Source organism: Triticum dicoccoides, chromosome 4A (genome assembly GCF_002162155.2).
Source record: "Triticum dicoccoides isolate Atlit2015 ecotype Zavitan chromosome 4A, WEW_v2.0, whole genome shotgun sequence".
NCBI classification, from domain to species: Eukaryota; Viridiplantae; Streptophyta; class Magnoliopsida; order Poales; family Poaceae; genus Triticum; species Triticum dicoccoides.
This window is the reverse complement of record NC_041386.1, coordinates 340,056,565-340,075,216: the sequence shown is the minus strand read 5'-3', so window position 1 is coordinate 340,075,216 and position 18,652 is coordinate 340,056,565.

Below are 18,652 nucleotides of genomic sequence, written 5' to 3'. Positions count from 1 at the left end.
CATGTCCAGAAGCCAGTCCCAAGGCTGCCAAGGTTCCCAGGTCCTGCATCAGCACCTGGCTCCTTTGACATCAATAGCTTCAAGGCAGACAATACGTTCTTCAACAGCTCCAAGAACCCCTATTCAAGGGAAAGGATTTCATCAGATAGGTTCTGGAGCTATCCTTAGCGCAGCTACTATTCATGCATCCTATACAACCAAGGTCGCATCTTCCCGCACAAGCGCCTTGATGTTGAAGCCATTGCTGGTCTGCCTTGTCTGGAGGAAGCTTTGGATTGCTTTAAGCAAGTGGGTCTGCTGCAGTTTGTCACTGATGAAGAGCACTAGAATGAAGAGCTTCTGCTTCAGTTCTATGCCACCCTCCACATTAAAGGATACAACAGAGATCCGAAGACTTGGGTCCTGGAGTGGATGACCGGCAATGTCCATCATGAAGCCAATGCATTTGATATCATTGAGCTCACCGGCCTGCCCACTCCTGGCAAATTCTTCGAGGAAGGTTGTCAACTACATACTGAAGCTATTGAGAGAATATTCCAGAGGCCTGAACTGAATATGAGTTAGATGCTCTCAATGATGAAGCCATTGCCCCATGATGCACCCTATATCACATCATCCGGCGGACTCTCTGGCCCATTAAGGGACACTCTCCACATGCCAAGATTGAGGGTGCAATGAAGACTCTCATATTCTATATCCTTCATGGCAAATGCTTCAATGCACATGATTTCTTCATACGCCAACTTGCAGCGTCACGCTCAGATTTATTTGGTTTGAAGTTCTATGCTCCTTGGGTGATGAGGCTGATCAAACTGCACTCTGCGATCTCGTATCAGCCCTCCGCCCGAAACCATCGGATCTTCTTGCCAGATGTGGATACCTCTGCTGAAGCTATATATCTTGAGCCCGCCAAGCAACCTTTAAGTCTTCAGAATGCAGAACACCAGAGCTTCACTCAGAACGATGAAGGTGTTGAAGCCATCTCCAGGGTGTATCCTTTGGCTGGCACTACACGTGCGCCACACCCTGCTTCAACTGAAGCCACTGATAGTGCAACTGCTTCAAGACCCAAGAAGCGAGCTCGTGTTCTCAATGACCGAGAGCTTCTTGTGGCCCTTCATCAAAAACAAGATAGGCATCACGACTGGCTAAAGCATCAGATGAAAAGGCTCTTGGTGGATGTTAATCGTCTTTGAAATCTTGCCACCAAGAATGCTTTCGTCACTCATGAAACCTGTCGTCGTACATGGAAAGGGCTATCAATGATGTGTACTGAAGCTGAACTTGAAGAGGATGGCTTCACTGAGCGATTCAAGTTTGACACCACACCTCCTAGAAGGGCTGTGATGCGCAACACACCATCACTTGAAGACTCTGAGTTTTCTTCATCTGCTGCCACAGTCACTGCCAGAATCATTGATGAAGAAGACGATGCTACATCACCGCCACCTGCTTCAGCACCTCCAAGCTCTTCTGCACCGCCAAACACCTCCAACGACCCTGCTGCTCCTGGGAACGAGTAGACACTCTATGTCTTCAAACCTTTTTGGTCCTTGCTGACAAAAGGGGGAGAAGCATATGGGTTGATAGTCTTCAAGCGGGTCCATATGGGCGGGTGCCTTATGTTTTGCTATATTTTTGCTTCGTGCTTACAACTCTCGTTTTTGCTTCATTTGGTTCTTTGAGTTGTAACACTAAAACTCGATGGTCGTCTGCTACTTGTTTGCCACCCTGTTTGCGAAGATAAATTATGCATGTGCGACGATAAATTCCGCACTTATCTCATTCTGCAGACGTCCATTTTCCATTATGCATGTCATTATCTTCATATATATTCACATACATAGTGGATTGTCATCATAAGCTGAAGTGGATCTCCACAAGTACAACCTGCCATGTGCATTTGCATTCCAAAAGCAAATTAACTTGTATGCACATCTTCAGGGGGAGCCCTTGCAAATTATGAAGACAATTCCTTATCCTTTACAATTTCACAGACTATATTCCCCGTTGAAAACTTCAACTAGTTTGTCATCAATCACCAAAAAGGGGGAGATTGTAAGTGCATCTAGTGCCACCCTAGTTGGTTTTGGAGTATTGACGACAAACCTAGTTGAGGGACTAATGTGTTTGTGAGAATTGCAGGATAACACAGGTAGAAGTCCCTCATTGATTTGGTTTTACTACCAGAGATGACCCCTAAAAATGTATGAAGACATTGAAGCCAAAGGTGGTATATGAAGATATTCACATTGAAGACTATGACAAATGAAGACACGTTATGAAGCCTATGGAGCTCGAAGACTTAGATCTTTCGTAGTTCTTTTTCTTTTGTGTTGAGTCATAGGAACCACCGTACTGTTAAGTGGGGTCCAGGAGAACCAGTCAGAATGACTAAAGTGATGCCCAAACTAAGAAAAACCTATGTCTTCGAGTGAAGACAATGAGAGCGAATCTTGTCCACAGCCGGACAAGTCAACTTTGCTTGTAGCCCAAGTAAAGTTGCCATGAGAGTTTGAAATCTGACTGTTGAGACACGTGTCAGTTCCTTAGTGACCCAGGGTCATTTCGGACAAATCAGGTCGGGTTGCCAAGTGGCTATAAATAGCCCACCCCCTACAACCATAAACGGTTGGCTGCTCAGATTTCAGTGCACGGCTTTTGTCGTTTGAGAGCAACCCACCTCGAAGCCTTTGAGAGAAAATTCCTAGTGAGGAGAAAAGCCCTAACCACCTAGAGCCAGAGAACATCCGGCATCACTTAAGTCTTCTTGTCTGTGTGATCTGAAGACTTATTACACTTGAGGACTGTGCATCCCCAGACGGTTAGGCGTCGCATTCAGAGCATCCAAGAGACATTGTGGATTGCCAGTGAACGAAGTCTGTGAAGGTTTGGGAGTCTACCTTGCAGACTTACCAGAGTAATTGGGCAAGGACTAAGTGACCTTAGCTCAAGGAGAATACGGTGAGGACTTGGTGTCCTGAGCTGCGTGTTCAGGACTGGGTGTCCGCGACTGTGTGTCCTAAGGTTTAAATACCTAGCCGCTCCAACCAGACGTACAGTTGTCACAACAACTGGAACTGGTTCAACACATCATTGTCCTCAACGAGTCACTGGTTTCATCTTCACTTCCTTTTACTTACTGTTACTCATTGTGAAGCCAGTGCATGCTTGCTATACCTTTTGTCTTCACAGCGTAACTGTATGATTGGTTTGGCTTCATAACTTCTTCCTACCTGATCCTTATTACACTGCAGCTACTTGTCATTGTGCTCTCACTCTATTGAATACTTGACCATGGCTTGCCTAGTGTAATCCAACTTCCGCTGCATAGTGATAGGCTTATCTCTACTGTTTGTCTTCATAACTTCCACGTTTTGAAGACTTTCATAAAAATCGCCTATTCACCCCCCCTCTAGTCGATATAACGCACTTTCAGGAGGCAACCCAATTTTATTTTTATTCCTTGCTTTTTGCTCCTGTTTAGTAATAAATAATTTACCTAACCTCTGTTTTGGTTTTGGTTTTTGTGTTCAATTAGTGTTTGTGCCAAGTAGAACCGTTGGGAAGACTTGGGGAAAGTCTTGTTAATCTTGCTGCAAAAAACAGAAACTTTAGCGCTCACGAGAACTGCTGCCATTTTTATTTGGAAAGTGATATTTAGTTAATTACTTTTTTCAGATGATCAATAGATAAATTACTCACTTCCAGTAATTTATTTTACAATTTTTGGGGTTCCAGATCTTGCGCTAGCTACAGATTACTACAGACTGTTCTGTTTTTGACAGATTCTGTTTTTGTGTGTTGTTTTATTATTTTGATGAATCTATGGCTAGTAAAATAGTTTATAAACCATAGAGAAGTTGGAATACAGTAGGTTTAAGACCAATATAAATAAAGAATGAGTTCATTACAGTACCTTGAAGTGGTATTTTGTTTTCTTTCGCTAACGGAGCTCACGAAATTTTCTACTTTAAGTTTTGTGTTGTGAAGTTTTCAAGTTTTGGGTAAAGATTTGATGGATTATGGAACAAGGAGTGACAAGAGCCTAAGATTGGGGATTCCCATGGCAACCCCAAGATAATCTAAGGACACCTGAAATCCAAATCTTGGGGATGCCCCGAAAGGCATCCTCTCTTTCGTCTACTTCTATCGGTAACTTTACTTGGAGCTATATTTTTATTCACCACTTGATATGTGTTCTGCTTGGAGCGTCTTGTATTATTTGAGTCTTTATTTTTTAGTTTACCACAATCATCCTTGCCGTACACACCTTTTGAGAGAGCCATACATGATTTGGAATTTGTTAGAATACTCTATGTGCTTCGCTTATATCATTTGAGTTATATAGTTTTGCTCTAGTACTTCACTTATATCTTTTAGAGCACGGTGGTGGAATTGTTTTATAGAAACTATTGATCTCTCATGCTTCACTTAGATTATTTTGAGAGTCTTAAATAGCTTGGTAATTTGCTTAAATAATCCTAATATGCTTGGTATTCAAGAATAGTAAAAACTTTTTTATGAGTGTGTTGAATGCTATGAGAAGTTTGATGCTTGATAATTGTTTTGAGATATGAAGATGGTGATATTAAAGTTCTGCTAGTTGAGTAGTTGTGAATTTTAGAAATACTTGTGTTAAAGTTTGTGATTCCTGTAGCATGCACGTATGGTGAACCGTTATGTGATGAAGTCGGAGCATGATTTATTTTTTGATTGTCTTCCTTATGAGTGGCGGTCGGGGACGAGCGATGGTGTTTTCCTACCAATCTATCCCCCTAGGAGCATGCACGTAATACTTTGCTTTGATAACTTGTAGATTTTTGCAATAAGTATATGAGTTCTTTATGACTAATGTTGAGTCCATGGATTATACGCACTTTTCTTCCTTCCACCATTGCTAGACTCTCTAAATACCGCACACCTTTCGCCGGTATCATACACCCACCATATACCTTCCTCAAAACAGCCACCATACCTACCTATTATGGTATTTCCATAGCCCTTCCGAGATATATTGCCATGCAACTTTCCACCGTTCCGTTTATTATGATACACTCCATCATTGTCATATTGCTTAGCATGATCATGTAGTTGACATCGTATTTCTGGCAAATCCACCATTCATAATTCTTTCATACATGTCACTCTTGATTCATTGCATATCCCGGTACACCGCCGGAGGCATTCATATAGAGTCATATTTTGTTCTAAGTATCGAGTTGTAATTGTTGAGTTATAAGAAAATAGAAGTGTGATGATCATCATTATTAGAGCATTGTCCCCGTGAGGAAAGGATGATGGAGACTATGATTCCCCCACAAGTCAGGATGAGACTCCGGATGAAAGGGGGGGGGGAGAAAAGAGGCCATAAAAAAGAGAAAAGGCCCAAATAAAAAAAATTTGAGAGAAAAAGAGAGAAGGGACAATGTTACTATCCTTTACCACACTTGTGCTTCAAAGTAGCACCATGATCTTTATATTAGCGAGTCTCTCATTTCGTCACTTTCATATACTAGTGCGAAATTTTCATTATAGAACTTGGCTTGTATATTCCAATGATGGGTTTCCTCAAAATGCCCTAGGTCTTCATGAGCAAGCAAGTTGGATACACACCCACTTAGTTTCTTTTGTTGAGCTTTCATATACTTATAACTCTAGTGCATCCGTTGCATGGCAATCCCTACTCACTCACATTGATATCTATTGATGGGCATCTCCATAGCCCGTTGATACACCTAGTTGATGTGAGACTATCTTCTCCCTTTTTGTCTTCTCCACAACCACCATTCTATTCCACATATAGTGCTATATCCATGGCTCACGCTCATGTATTGCGTGAAGATTGAAAAAGTTTGAGAATGTCAAAAGTATGAAACAATTGCTTGGCTTGTCATCGGGGTGTTGCATGATTTAAATACTTTGTGTGGTGAAGATAGAGCATAGCCAGACTATATGATTTTGTAGGGATAACTTTCTTTGGCCACGTTATTTTGAGAAGACATGATTGCTTTGTTAGTCTGCTTGAAGTACTATTATTTTTATGTCAATATGAACTTTTATCTTGAATCTTTCGGATTTGAATATTCATACCACAATTAAGAAGAATTACATTAAAATTATGCCAAGTAGCACTCAACATCAAAATTCTGTTTTTATCATTTACCTACTCGAGGATGAGCATGAATTAAGCTTGGGGATGCTTGATACGTCTCCAACGTATCTATAATTTCTGATTGCTCCATGCTATATTATCTACTGTTTTGGACATTATTGGGCTTTATTATCCACTTCTATATTATTTTGGGACTAACCTATTAACCAGAGGCCTAGCCCAGAATTGTTTTTTTTTTCCTATTTTAGGGTTTCGAAGAAAAGGAATATCAAACGGAGTCCAAACAGAATGAAACCTTCGGGAACGTGATTTTCTCACCGAACAAGATCCAGGAGACTTGGACCCTACGTCAGGAAACAAAGAAGGAGGCCACGAGGTAGGGGGGCGCGCCTACCCCCCAGGCGCGCCCTCCACCCTCGTGGGCCCCCTTTTGCTCCACCGACGTACTCCTTCCTCCTATATATACATACGTACCCCCAAACAATCAGATACGGAGCCAAACTCTAATTTCACCGCCGTAACTTACTGTATCCACGAGATCCCATCTCGGGGCCTGTTCCGGAGCTCTGCCGGAGGGGACATCCATCACGGAAGGCTTATACATCAACACCATAGCCCCTCCGATGAAGTGTGAGTAGTTTACCTCAGACCTTCGGGTCCATAGTTATTAGCTAGATGGATTATTCTCTCTTTTTGGATCTCAATACAATGTTCTCCCCCTCTCTTGTGTAGATCTATTCGATGTAATCTTCTTTTTGCGGTGTGTTTGTTGAGATCGATGAATTGTGGGTTTATTATCAAGATTATCGATGAACAATATTTGAATCTTCTCTGAATTCTTTTATGTATGAGTGGTTATCTTTGCAAGTCTCTTCGAATTATCAGTTTGGTTTGGCCTACTAGATTGATCTTTCTTGCAATGGGAGAAGTGCTTAGCTTTGGGTTCAATCTTGCGGTGTCCTTTCCCAGTGATAGTAGGGGCAGCAAGGCACGTATTGTATTGTTGCCATCGAGGATAACAAGATGGGTTTTTTATCATATTGCATGAATTTATCCCTCTACATCATGTCATCTTGCTAAGGCGTCACTCTGTTCTCATGAACTTAATACTCTAGATGCATGCTGGATATCGGTCGATGAGTGGAGTAATAGTAGTAGATGCAGGCAGGAGTCGGTCTACTTGTCTTGGACGTGATGCCTATATACATGATCATACCTAGATATTCTCATAACTATGCTCAATTCTGTCAATAGCTCAACTGTAATTCGTTCACCCACCGTAAAATACTTATGCTCTTGAGAGAAGCCACTAGTGAAACCTATGGCCCCCGGGTCTATCTTCATCATATTAATCTTCCAATACTTAGTTACTTCCTTTGCTTTTATTTTACTTTGCATCTTTACCACAAAAATACCAAAAATCTTATCTTATCATATCTATTAGATCTCACTCTCGTAAGTGACCGTGAAGGGATTGACAACCCCTTATCATGTTGGTTGCGAGGAGTTATTTGTTTTGTGCAGGTACGAGGGACTCACACGTAGCCTCCTACTGGATTGATACCTTGGTTCTCAAAAACTGAGGGAAATACTTACACTACTTTGCTGCATCACCCTTTCCTCGAAGGGAAAACCAACGCAGTGCTCAAGAGGTAGCAAGCATCAGCCATGGATGCGGTGGAGCAGTGGTGCGCCGATCGACGGAAGAAAGGCTTTGATGCCCCCTACCCGGCGCGCCAAATGTCAGATTACGGGTTCCAGCAAACCCTTGTGAGCTTTGAACTCAGGGGTGCGCACGAAGAACACTCTCTTCCTAGCTCGCTCGCTCAACGATCCCACGGCCTAGCTCGACGGACCCAAAGAACAAGAGACACGGGGGTTTATACTGGTTCAGGCCACCTTGCGGTGTAATACCCTACTCCAGTGTGTGGTGGATTACCTCGAGGGGCTGAGGATGAACTAGTATAGTGGATGAATAGCCTCAGGAGGTGAGGTGTTCTTGGGCTCGATAAGCTGATGTGTGTGAGGATGATCTCCATGCTCCTCCCTGCTATGGTGATAGCTAGGCTGTATTTATAGTGGCCTTGGTCCTCTTCTTAAATGTTAGGTGGGAAGGGATCCCACAACGGCCACGTTTGAAGGGGGACAACTAGCATGAGCTATCCTGACAAAAGGCGGTCTTTGCCTGCCAAAGGCTCTGGTGGTGATGCTGCTGTGGGCTCCGCGATGACCTCCATCCTGCCGTCCTAGCGGACTTGGTCTTGTTGCACCGATATGGAAACCTTTGACTGATGCCTCGGGACCCCGCGCCTATGCTTGCCTCCTTATCACCAAAGAGGAAATTGGTACACTGCGCCCGCTGGCGCCTGCCTGGCCTTCATCATGGCTTAGGTCACATGAACCTCGCGAGATGCCCCTTGCATAGATATCTCCGCTCCTTGGAGTCGGCCTAGTGAGGCCACCCCCAGGGAGGTCTTGGTGTCGTCCTCCTCGCGAAGCTTGGCCCCTCGTGAGGGTCTTGGGTGGTCGCTGCTGAAGCTGGGCCGTACCAGGCCGTTTGTGGAGCCACACTTTGGGCCACACGAAGGCAAGTCTGGGCACCCCCGGTCCCGGAACACCGACAGTAGCCCCCGAGCCGAAGGCGCGCTCGAACTTGGCTTCGAGGCGAAGCCAAAGGGCAAGTGCGGAGCGCTGCGGCCTCCAACCGCCTGCGGCCTTGATTGACGCATGGCGATTGGTGGGACGCGGGTGCCTTCAAGTAAGTTGTCATCGGTGCAAGCAATAAAAATTGCTCTTTAAATATGTATGATCTATTAGTGTGAAGAAAATAAGCTTTATACGAACTTGTGATAGGGAAGAAATAAAAGCGACAAACTGCATAATAAAGTTCTTTATCACAAGCGGCAATATAAAGTGACATTCTTTTGCATTAAGATTTTGTGCATCCAACCATAAGAGTGCATGACAACCTCTGCTTCCCTCTGCTAAGGGCATATCTTTTACTTTTATCTTCTATTTGTCGGATTATGGGTTCCGACAAACCCTTGTGAGGTTCGAACTTTGGGGTGCGCACGAAGAACACTCTCTTCCTAGCTCGCTCGCTCAATGATCCCACGGACTAGCTCGACGGACCCCAAGAACAAGAGACATGGGGGTTTATACTGGTTCAGGCCACCTTGCGGTGTAATACCCTACTCCAGTGTGTGGTGGATTGCCTCGAGGGGCTAAGGATGAACTAGTATAGTGGATGAACAGCCTTAGGACGTGAGGTGTTCTTGGGCTCGATGAGCTGATGTGTGTGAGGATGATCTCCATGCTCCTCCCTGCTACGGTGATGGCTAGGCCCTATTTATAGTGGCCTTGGTCCTCTTCCCAAATGTTAGGCGGGAAGGGATCCCACAACGCCCATGTTTGAAGGGGGGCAACTAGTACAAGCTATCCTGACAAAAGGTGGTCTTCGCCTGCCAAAGGCTCTAGTGGTGATGCTGCCGTGGGCTCCGCGATGACCTTCGTCCTGCCGTCCTGGCGGTCTTGATCTTGTTGCACCGATATGGAAACCTTTTCCTGATGCCTCGGGACCCCACGCCCGTGCTTGGATCCTTAGCACCAAAGAGGAAACTGGTACAGCGCGCCCACTGGCGCCCGCCTGGCCTTGGTCATCTTGGCTCACGTCACGTGAACCTCGCGAGATGCCCCTTGCATAGATATCTCCGCTCCTCGGGAGCCAGCCTAGTGAGGCCACCCCAGGGAGGTCTTGGTGTCGTCCGCCTCATGAGGCTTGGCCCCTCGTGAGGGTCTTGGGTGGTCGCTACTAAAGCTGGGCCATACCAGGCCGTTGGTGGAGCCATGCTTTGGGCTGTGTGCAGGCAAGTCTGGGCACCCCCGGTCCCAGAATGCCGACAGTACCCTTATACAAGGGTCATAGTGATATCCCACTTTCCTTTTTACACTTTTTCTTTTGGCAAGCACTATGTGTTAGAGAGATCTAGATCTAGATATGTATCCACTCAGATGTAGGTTATCATAAAGTATTATTGTTGACATTACCCTTGAGGTAAAAGGTTGGGAGGCGAAACTATAAAGCCCCTATCTTTCTCTTTGTCCGACTGAAACTTTGAACTCATAAGTATCGCGTGAGTGTTAGCAATTGTGAAAGATTAAATGATAGTTGAGTATGTTGACTTGTTGAAAAGCTCTTATATTGACTCTTTCTGATGTTATGATAAGTTGTGATTGCTTCAATGACTAAGATCATAGTTTGTTTGTTTTCAATGAAGTTTCTGATTCATACTTTACCTTGTGAATGACTTGTTACTTTAGCATAAGAAATTATATGACAATATATGTTGCTGGTTTAAAGATGATCATGATGCCCTCATGTCTATATTTTATTTTATCAACACCTCTATCTCTAAACATGTGGACATATTTTTCATTTTTGGATTTCGCTTGAGGACAAGCGAGGTCTAAGCTTGGGGGAGTTGATACGTCCATTTTGCATCATGCTTTTATATCGATATTTATTGCAATATGGGTTGTTATTACACATTATATCACAATACTTATGCCTTTTCTCTCTTATTTTCCAAGGTTTACATGAAGAGGGAGAATGCCGCCAGCTAGCATTTTGGACTGGAAAAGGAGCAAATATTAGAGACCTATTCTGCACAACCCCAAAAGTCCTGAAACTTCACGGAGAATTATTTTGGAATATATAAAAATTTTGGGCGAAGATAGCACCAGAGTGGGGCCACCTGCCATCCACAAGGGTGTGGGGCGCGCACTACCCCCTGGGCGCGCCCCCTGCCTTGTGGGCCACCTGGCAGGCCCCGATGCCCATCTTCTGCTATATGGTGTGTTTTGCCCTGGAAAAAATCAGAAGGAAGCTTTCGGGACGAAGCGCCGCCGTCTCGAGGCGGAACATGGGCAGAACCAATCCAGGGCTCCAGCGGAGCTGAATCGAAGCCATCATCATCAGCAACGATTCTCTCATCGAGAGGGGGTCAATCTCCATCAACATCTTCACCAGCACCATCTCCTCTCAAACCCTAGTTCATCTCTTGTATCCGATCTCTGTCTCAAACCCTTAGATTGGTACCTGTGGGTTGCTAGTAGTGTTGATTACTCCTTATAGTTGACGCTAGTTGGTTTATTCGGTGGAAGATCATATGTTTAGATCCTTCATGATAATTAATATTCCTCTGATTATGAACGTGAATATGCTTTGTGAGTAGTTATGTTTGTTCCTGAGGACATGGGAGAAGTCTTGTTATAAGTAATCATGTGAATTTGGTATTCGTTTGATATTTTGATGAGATGTATGTTGTCTTTCCTCTAGTGGTGTTATGTGAATGTCGACTACATGACACTTCACCATGATTTGGTCCTAGGGGAAGGCATTGGGAAGTAATAAGTAGATGATGGGTTGCTAAAGTGATAGAATCTTGAACCCTAGTTTATGCGTTGTGTGACGCCCGGATAATTAAGCTACAGTAACTTTCTACTAATGATGCCACGTCACCTCGATTACTGTTGCTAATCTCGCTTTAGTTCAGAACCGATCCAAATTCAACTTTAAATTAAAGTCAACCTATAAAGTTTTCAAACATTAAAACTAAAATGTTCTAGAGGTGGAAAATAATCCGTAATAAATATTGGAGGAGAAACCACATTTTTATAATGTGTTTGCGTGTTCCAAAATTAATAAAACATTGATTTAAATGTTTAGTTAAATGCCTTTTTATTATTTTGAAATACTAAACTATTCTATTTAGTAGTCAAACTTGTTATTGCAGAGGCTTATATTACAACACTAATTTAGGTGCCAATTGTGTATTTTACAAAACAAAAATGAATTGAACAATAAATAAAATAGAGAAGAAAATAAGTAAAACAGGAAGCAGAAACTAAAATAAAAATAAAGGCCACCCCCTCTCACTCATGGGCCGCAGCCCACCAGGCCACCACCTAGGCCGGCCCCACAGCCCAGCTCGCTCCCCCCTTAACCCCCACTACCTCGAACCCTAACCCAAGTGCGCCCCACTCCCCCCCATGTCGCTCGATCCCCACCCTCTCCCTCCAGCGCCGCCAGGGGAGAGCCCCACAGACGAACCCCCACTCTCTCTCGTCTCTCTCCCAGCTACGCTCGCCCTCGACGCCATTGCCGAACCGCCCCACCTCACACCAGCGCTCCACCGGCACACTAGCGCCGCCCCGTCCTCACCTCCTCCCGACTGGCGCCCAGCGCTCGGCGCCCCCACCCCATCGTCGCCGCCATCGGATCGCCCACCACCTCGTCGCACCGCCGCCAGGCCGGATCGCCCCGTCCTCGACCTCCTCCTCGACGGATCTGCGTCGTCGACCCATCGTCCAACCCCGACTCCTCCCCGAGCATGCCTCGCTCAACTACAGGGCTTTGTGAGCCCCCTCCCCTTCTTCTCTTTGCCTCCCTCACCCGCTCGCTAATTCGCCGTGGCCACGCCGTGCTCGCGGACTCTGCCGCCCGCGCCTCGCTGCTCGTAGTGGTCGCCAGCTCCCGCGCCATGCGCCCCTCCCCTGTGCTCCACTACTTCCCGCCGACCCCCCTTCACTGCCCTGCACCACCACAATCACGTCGCGCGCACGCCGCGGATCGCCGTCGCACCATCACTTGTGCGCCTCGCGTGCACGCGCTTGCCGCCTGCCCGGCTCTGCCGCTTCTGCAGTCGTCAGCGCCCGCCGCTCCCTCCAGCTGCGGCCGCCCTGCCAACACGCGCCCGGGTCCGGCGACCCGGTGCCCCCAGCCCCGCTCGAGCGTCCCCGCCGTTGCTTCCACGCCCGTAACACCGGGTGCCCGTAAGGCCCCCAGGGCCTATGATAGGGGGCCCCACCCCAGAACGAATTAAAAAAAAGAAAGGAAAAAAATGAATGTAAAATAAATAAATAATAAATAATTAAATTAATTAATTAATTAATTAAGTTAATTAATCCTACTTAATTAAACTAATTAAACCTGAGTAGATTAACCTAACCATTAACTAAACAACCAATGACATGTGGGCCCCAACCGCAGTTGACCCAGTCAACTGCACAATTGACTGCCGACGTCAGCATGATGTCATGCTGACGTCATCATTTACTATTCTGGATAATGTTGATTTAAATAATTAAATAAATCCTAAAAACGATTTCAATCTTTTAAAATTAATATAAAATGAACCATAGCTCGGATGGGAAAACTTTGTACATGAAAGTTGCTCAGAACAAGGAGACGAATCCGGATACGCAGCCCGTTCGTTCGCCACGCATCCCTAACATAGCGAACACGCAACTTCCCCCTCCGGCTCCTTTGTTCGAAAACGCGAAACACCGGGGATATTTTCCTGTATGTTTCCCCCCTTCACCGGTATCACCTCATACCACGTTAGGGCACCCCTACCACCGCTACTTGCCATGTCATGCATCGCCATGCATTTGTTTGCATTATATTTATTGTTTCTTCCCCCTCTTCTCTCGCTAGACACCGAGACCGACGCCGCTGCTACCCAGTATGACTGTGGAGTTGACGACCCCTCTCTCTTGCCGGAGCAACCAGGCAAGCCCCCCTTTTTGATCACCAGATATCGCCTACTCTTCTCTCTACTGCTTGCATTAGAGTAGTGTAGCATGTTACTGCTTTCCGTTAATCCTATTCTGATGCATAGCCTGTCATTGTTGCTACAACTGTTGATACCTTACCTACAATCCTAAATGCTTAGTATAGGATGCTAGTGTTCCATCAGTGGCCCTACACTCTTGTCTGTCTGCCATGCTATACTACTGGGCCATGATCACTTTCGGGAGGTGACCACGGGACTTATACTATTACATTACTTATGATACTGTTCGGAGATGGGGGCTGAAGGGGCAGGTGGCTCCATCCCGGTAGAGGTGGGCCTAGGTTCCCGACGGCCCCCGACTATTACTTTGTGGCGGAGTGACAGGGCAGGTTGAGACCACCTAGGAGAGAGGTGGGCCTGGTCCTAGTCGGTGTTCGCGGATACTTAACACGTTTAACGAGATCTTGGTATTTGATCTGAGTCTGGCTAATGGCCTATACGCACTAACCATCTACGTGGGGACAGTTATGGGCACTCGACGTCGTGGTATTAGCCGAAGCCTTCGTGACGTCAGCGACTGAGTGGCGCGCGCCGGATTGGACCGTAAGCCTGCTCTTGTATTAAGGGGGCAAGTTCTGCTTCCGGCCGCATACGCAACATGCAGGTGTGCAATGGGCGATGGGCCCAGACCCCTGCGCCATAGGATTTAGACCGGCGTGCTGACCTCTCTGTTGTGCCTAGGTAGGGCTGCGACGTGTTGATCTTCCGAGGCCGGGCATGACCCAAGAAAGTGTGTCCGGCCAAATGGGATCGAGCATGTTGGGATATGTGGTGCACCCCTGCAGGGAAGTTAATCTATTCGAATAGCCGTGATCTTCGGTAACAGGACGACTTGGAGTTGTACCTTGACCTTATGACAACTAGAACCGGATACTTAATAAAACACACCCTTCCAAGTGCCAGATACAACCGGTGATCGCTCTCTCACAGGGCGACGAGGGGAGGATCATCGGTTAGGATTATGCTATACGATGCTACTTGGAGGTCTTCAGTCTACTCTCTTCTACATGCTGCAAGACGGAGGCTGCCAGAAGCATAGTCTTTGAAAGGACTAGCTATCCCCCCTTATCCCGGCTTTTTGCAGTTCAGTCCACATATAATAGCCTTATTCTAGTTGATACCAATGCATACATATGTAGTGTAGCTCCTTGCTTGCGAGTACTTTGGATGAGTACTCACAGTTGCTTTCTGCCTCTTTTCCTCCTATCCCTTCTACCTGGTTGTCGCAACCAGATGTTGGAGCCCAGGAGCCAGACGCCACCTTCGACGACGACTACTACTACTCGAGAGGTGCCTACTACTACGTGAAGCCCACTGACGGCGACCAGGAGTAGTTTAGGAGGATCCCAGGCAGGAGGCCTGCGCCTCTTTCGATCTGTATCCCAGTTTGTGATGGCCTTCTTAAGGCAAACTTGTTTAACTTATGTCTGTACTCAGATATTGTTGCTTCCGCTGACTCGTCTATGATCGAGCTCTTGTATTCGAGCCCTCGAGGCCCCTGGCTTGTAATATGATGCTTGTATGACTTATTTTATTTGTAGAGTTGTGTTGTGATATCTTCCCGTGAGTCCCTGATCTTGATCGTACACGTTTGCGTGTATGATTAGTGTACGATTAAATTGGGGGCGTCACACGTTGCTTCGTAAAGGGCTGATTTGGATCCATATGTTTCATGTTATGGTTAGATTTATCTTAATTCTTCTTTCGTAGTTGCGGATGCTTGCGAGAGGGGTTAATCATAAGTGGGAGGCTTGGTGAAGGAAGGGCGGCACCCAAGCACCGGTCCACCCACATATCAAATTATCAAAGTAACGAACGCGAATCATATGAACATGATGAAAACTAGCTGGACAACAATTCCCATGTGTCCCCGGGAGCACTTTACTTTATATAAGAGTTCGTCTAGGCTTGTCCTTTGCCACAAAAAGGATTGGGCCACCTTGTTGCACCTCAGTTACTTTTGTTACTTGTTACCCGTTATGAATTATCTTATCACACAACTATCTGTTATCGATAATTTCAGTGCTTCAAGAGAATACCTTGCTGAAAACCACTTGCCATTTCCTTCCGCTCCTCGTTGGGTTCGACACTCTTAATTATCAAAAGGACTACGATATTTCCCCTATACTTGTGGGTCATCAAGACTCTTTTCTAGCGCCGTTGCCGGGGAGTGAAGCGCCTTTAGTAAGTGGAATTTGGTAAGGAAACATTTATATAGTGTGCTAAAATTTACTGTCACTTGTTACTATGGAAAATAATCCTTTCAGGGGTTTGTTTGGGGTATCTTCAGCCTGACCGGAATTGCAAAGAGTTGCCCCTCAACCTACTGCACCTAGTTAAAATGTTTATTATGAAATTCCTTCAGGTATGATAGAGAAACTGCTAGCTAATCCTTATGTAGGAGATGGAACATTACATCCTGATATGCACCTAACAAAAGTGCAGCAAGGTAGCCCAATCCTTTTGAGGCAAAGTACAGGCCAAAATGGTCTCTTAAAGCGTTTTTGAGGGTACACGGGAATTTCATCTAGTCACTTTCACCATGTTGGTTTGATTTGTGTTCGCTACTTTGATAATTTGATATGTGGGTGGACCAGTGCTTAGGTGCTGTTCTTACTTGAACAAACCTCCTACTTATGATTAACCCCCTCGCAAGCATCCACAACTACGAGAAAAGTATTAAGATAAAATCTAGCCATACCATTAAATTTTGGATCCAAATCAGTCCCTTATGAAGTAGCGCATAAACTAGGGTTTAAGCTTCTTTCACTCTCACAACCCATCATCTAATAACTACTCCACAATGCATTCCCTTAGGCGCAAATATGGTGAAGTGCGATGTAGTCGACATTCACATGACACCACTAAGGGAATCACAACATACATACCATCAAAATATCGAACACATATCAAGTTCACATGATTACTTGCAACAAGATTTCTCCCGTGACCTCAAGAACAAAAGTAACTACTCACAAATGATAATCATGCTCAAGATCATAGGGGTGTTAACTAGCATAATGGATCTGAACATATAATCTTCCACCAAATAAACCATATAGTAATCAACTACAAGATGTAATCAACACTACTAGTCACCCACAAGCACCAATCTAAGGTTCCGGTACAAAGATTGAACACAAGAGATGAACTAGGATTTGAGAGGAGATGGTGTTGTTGAAGATGTTGATGGATATTGCCCACCCCAAGATGGGAGAGTTGTTGGTCATGATGATGACGATGATTTGCCCCTCCAGGAGGGAAGTTCCCCCGGCGAAATCGCTCTACCGGAGGGCAAAAGTGCTCCTGCCCAAGTTTCGCCTCGAGACGGCAGCGTTAATCCCGAAAGTCCTCTCCCTATTTTTTTCTAGGTCAAAATGACTTATATACTAGAAGAGGGGCACCAGAGGTGGGCCGAGGAGGGCACAACCCACCAGGGCGCGCCTGGGCTCCCTGGCATGCCCAGGTGGGTTGTGCCCACCTGGTGGGCCCCCTCTGGTAGTTATTTGATCCACTAATTCTTATATATTCCATAAAAAATCTCCATGTAGTTTCAACTCATTTGGAGTTGTGCAGAATAGGTGGCCTTAACATAGCTTTTTCATGTCCAGAATTCCTGCTGCCGATATTCTCCCTCCGGGTGTGAACCTTGCATATTATGAGAGAAAAGGCATTAGAATTACTCCAAAAGCATTATTATACATAAAAATAATATAGATAACAATAGGAAAACATGATGCAAAATGGACATATCAACTCCCCCAAGTTTCGACCTCGCTTGCCCTCAAGCGAAAACCGAAATTGAAAAACATGTCCACATGCTTAGAGAGAGAGATGTTGATAAAAACAAAATACGCACATAGAAGCATCATGTATATTATTATAATAGCAACAAACTTTAACATAAAACTTTATCATAGATCTTCTATCATAAGCTTCTCATGAACAAGTAACAATTCATGACAACATCGAAGTATAAAGCATAATCTCTATTGGAAACCGACAAACTATGTTCTCAGTCAACTTTGGAATTACAATTCATCATCTTTTCAGGAAGGGTCACGCATCGAAGCCTTATGGCAAGTCCACATACTCAACCATCATATAGTCTTCTATGATTGGTAACACTCACCACATACACATGAGCAAAAAGTTTCAACCAGACACATAGAAAGATAGGGGCTTATATGTTCACCTCCCAACACATTCACCTCAAGGGTGATGTCAACAATTGTGACACCCTCGGTTCAATCATACACTAATCATACACGAAAATGTGTACGATCAAGATCAAGGACTCACGGGAAGATATCGCAACACAACTCTAGACACAAATTAAAATAATACAAGCTTTATATTACAAGCCAGAGGGCTCGAATACATAGGCTTGAATATACGAGAGTCAGCGGAAGCAAAAATATTTGAGTACAAACATATGTTAAACAAGTTTGCCTTAAGAAGGCTAGCACAAAAGTAGCAACGATCGAAAAGGCAAGGCCTCCTGCCTGGGACCTCCTAACTACTCCTCGAAGTCGAACTCCACGTAGAATCATCCTCGGGATCCTCTGGCTCCTGGACTCCATCATATGATCGCAATAACCGGGAAAGGGGGAAAAAGAAGTAGCAAGCAACTATGAGTACTCATCCAAAGTACTCGCAAGCAAGGATCTACACTACATATGCATCGATGTCAATGAAAAGGTAGTATCTGTGGACTGAACTACTGAAAGCCAGAATAAGAGGAGGATAGCCAGTCCTATCGAAGACTACGCTTCTGGAAACCTCCATATTGAAGCATGTTGAAGAGAGTAGTTGGTAAGTTCACCAAGTAACAATGTATAGCATAATCCTACTCGGTGATCCTTTCCTCGTCGCCCTGTGGGAAAGAAATCACTGGGTT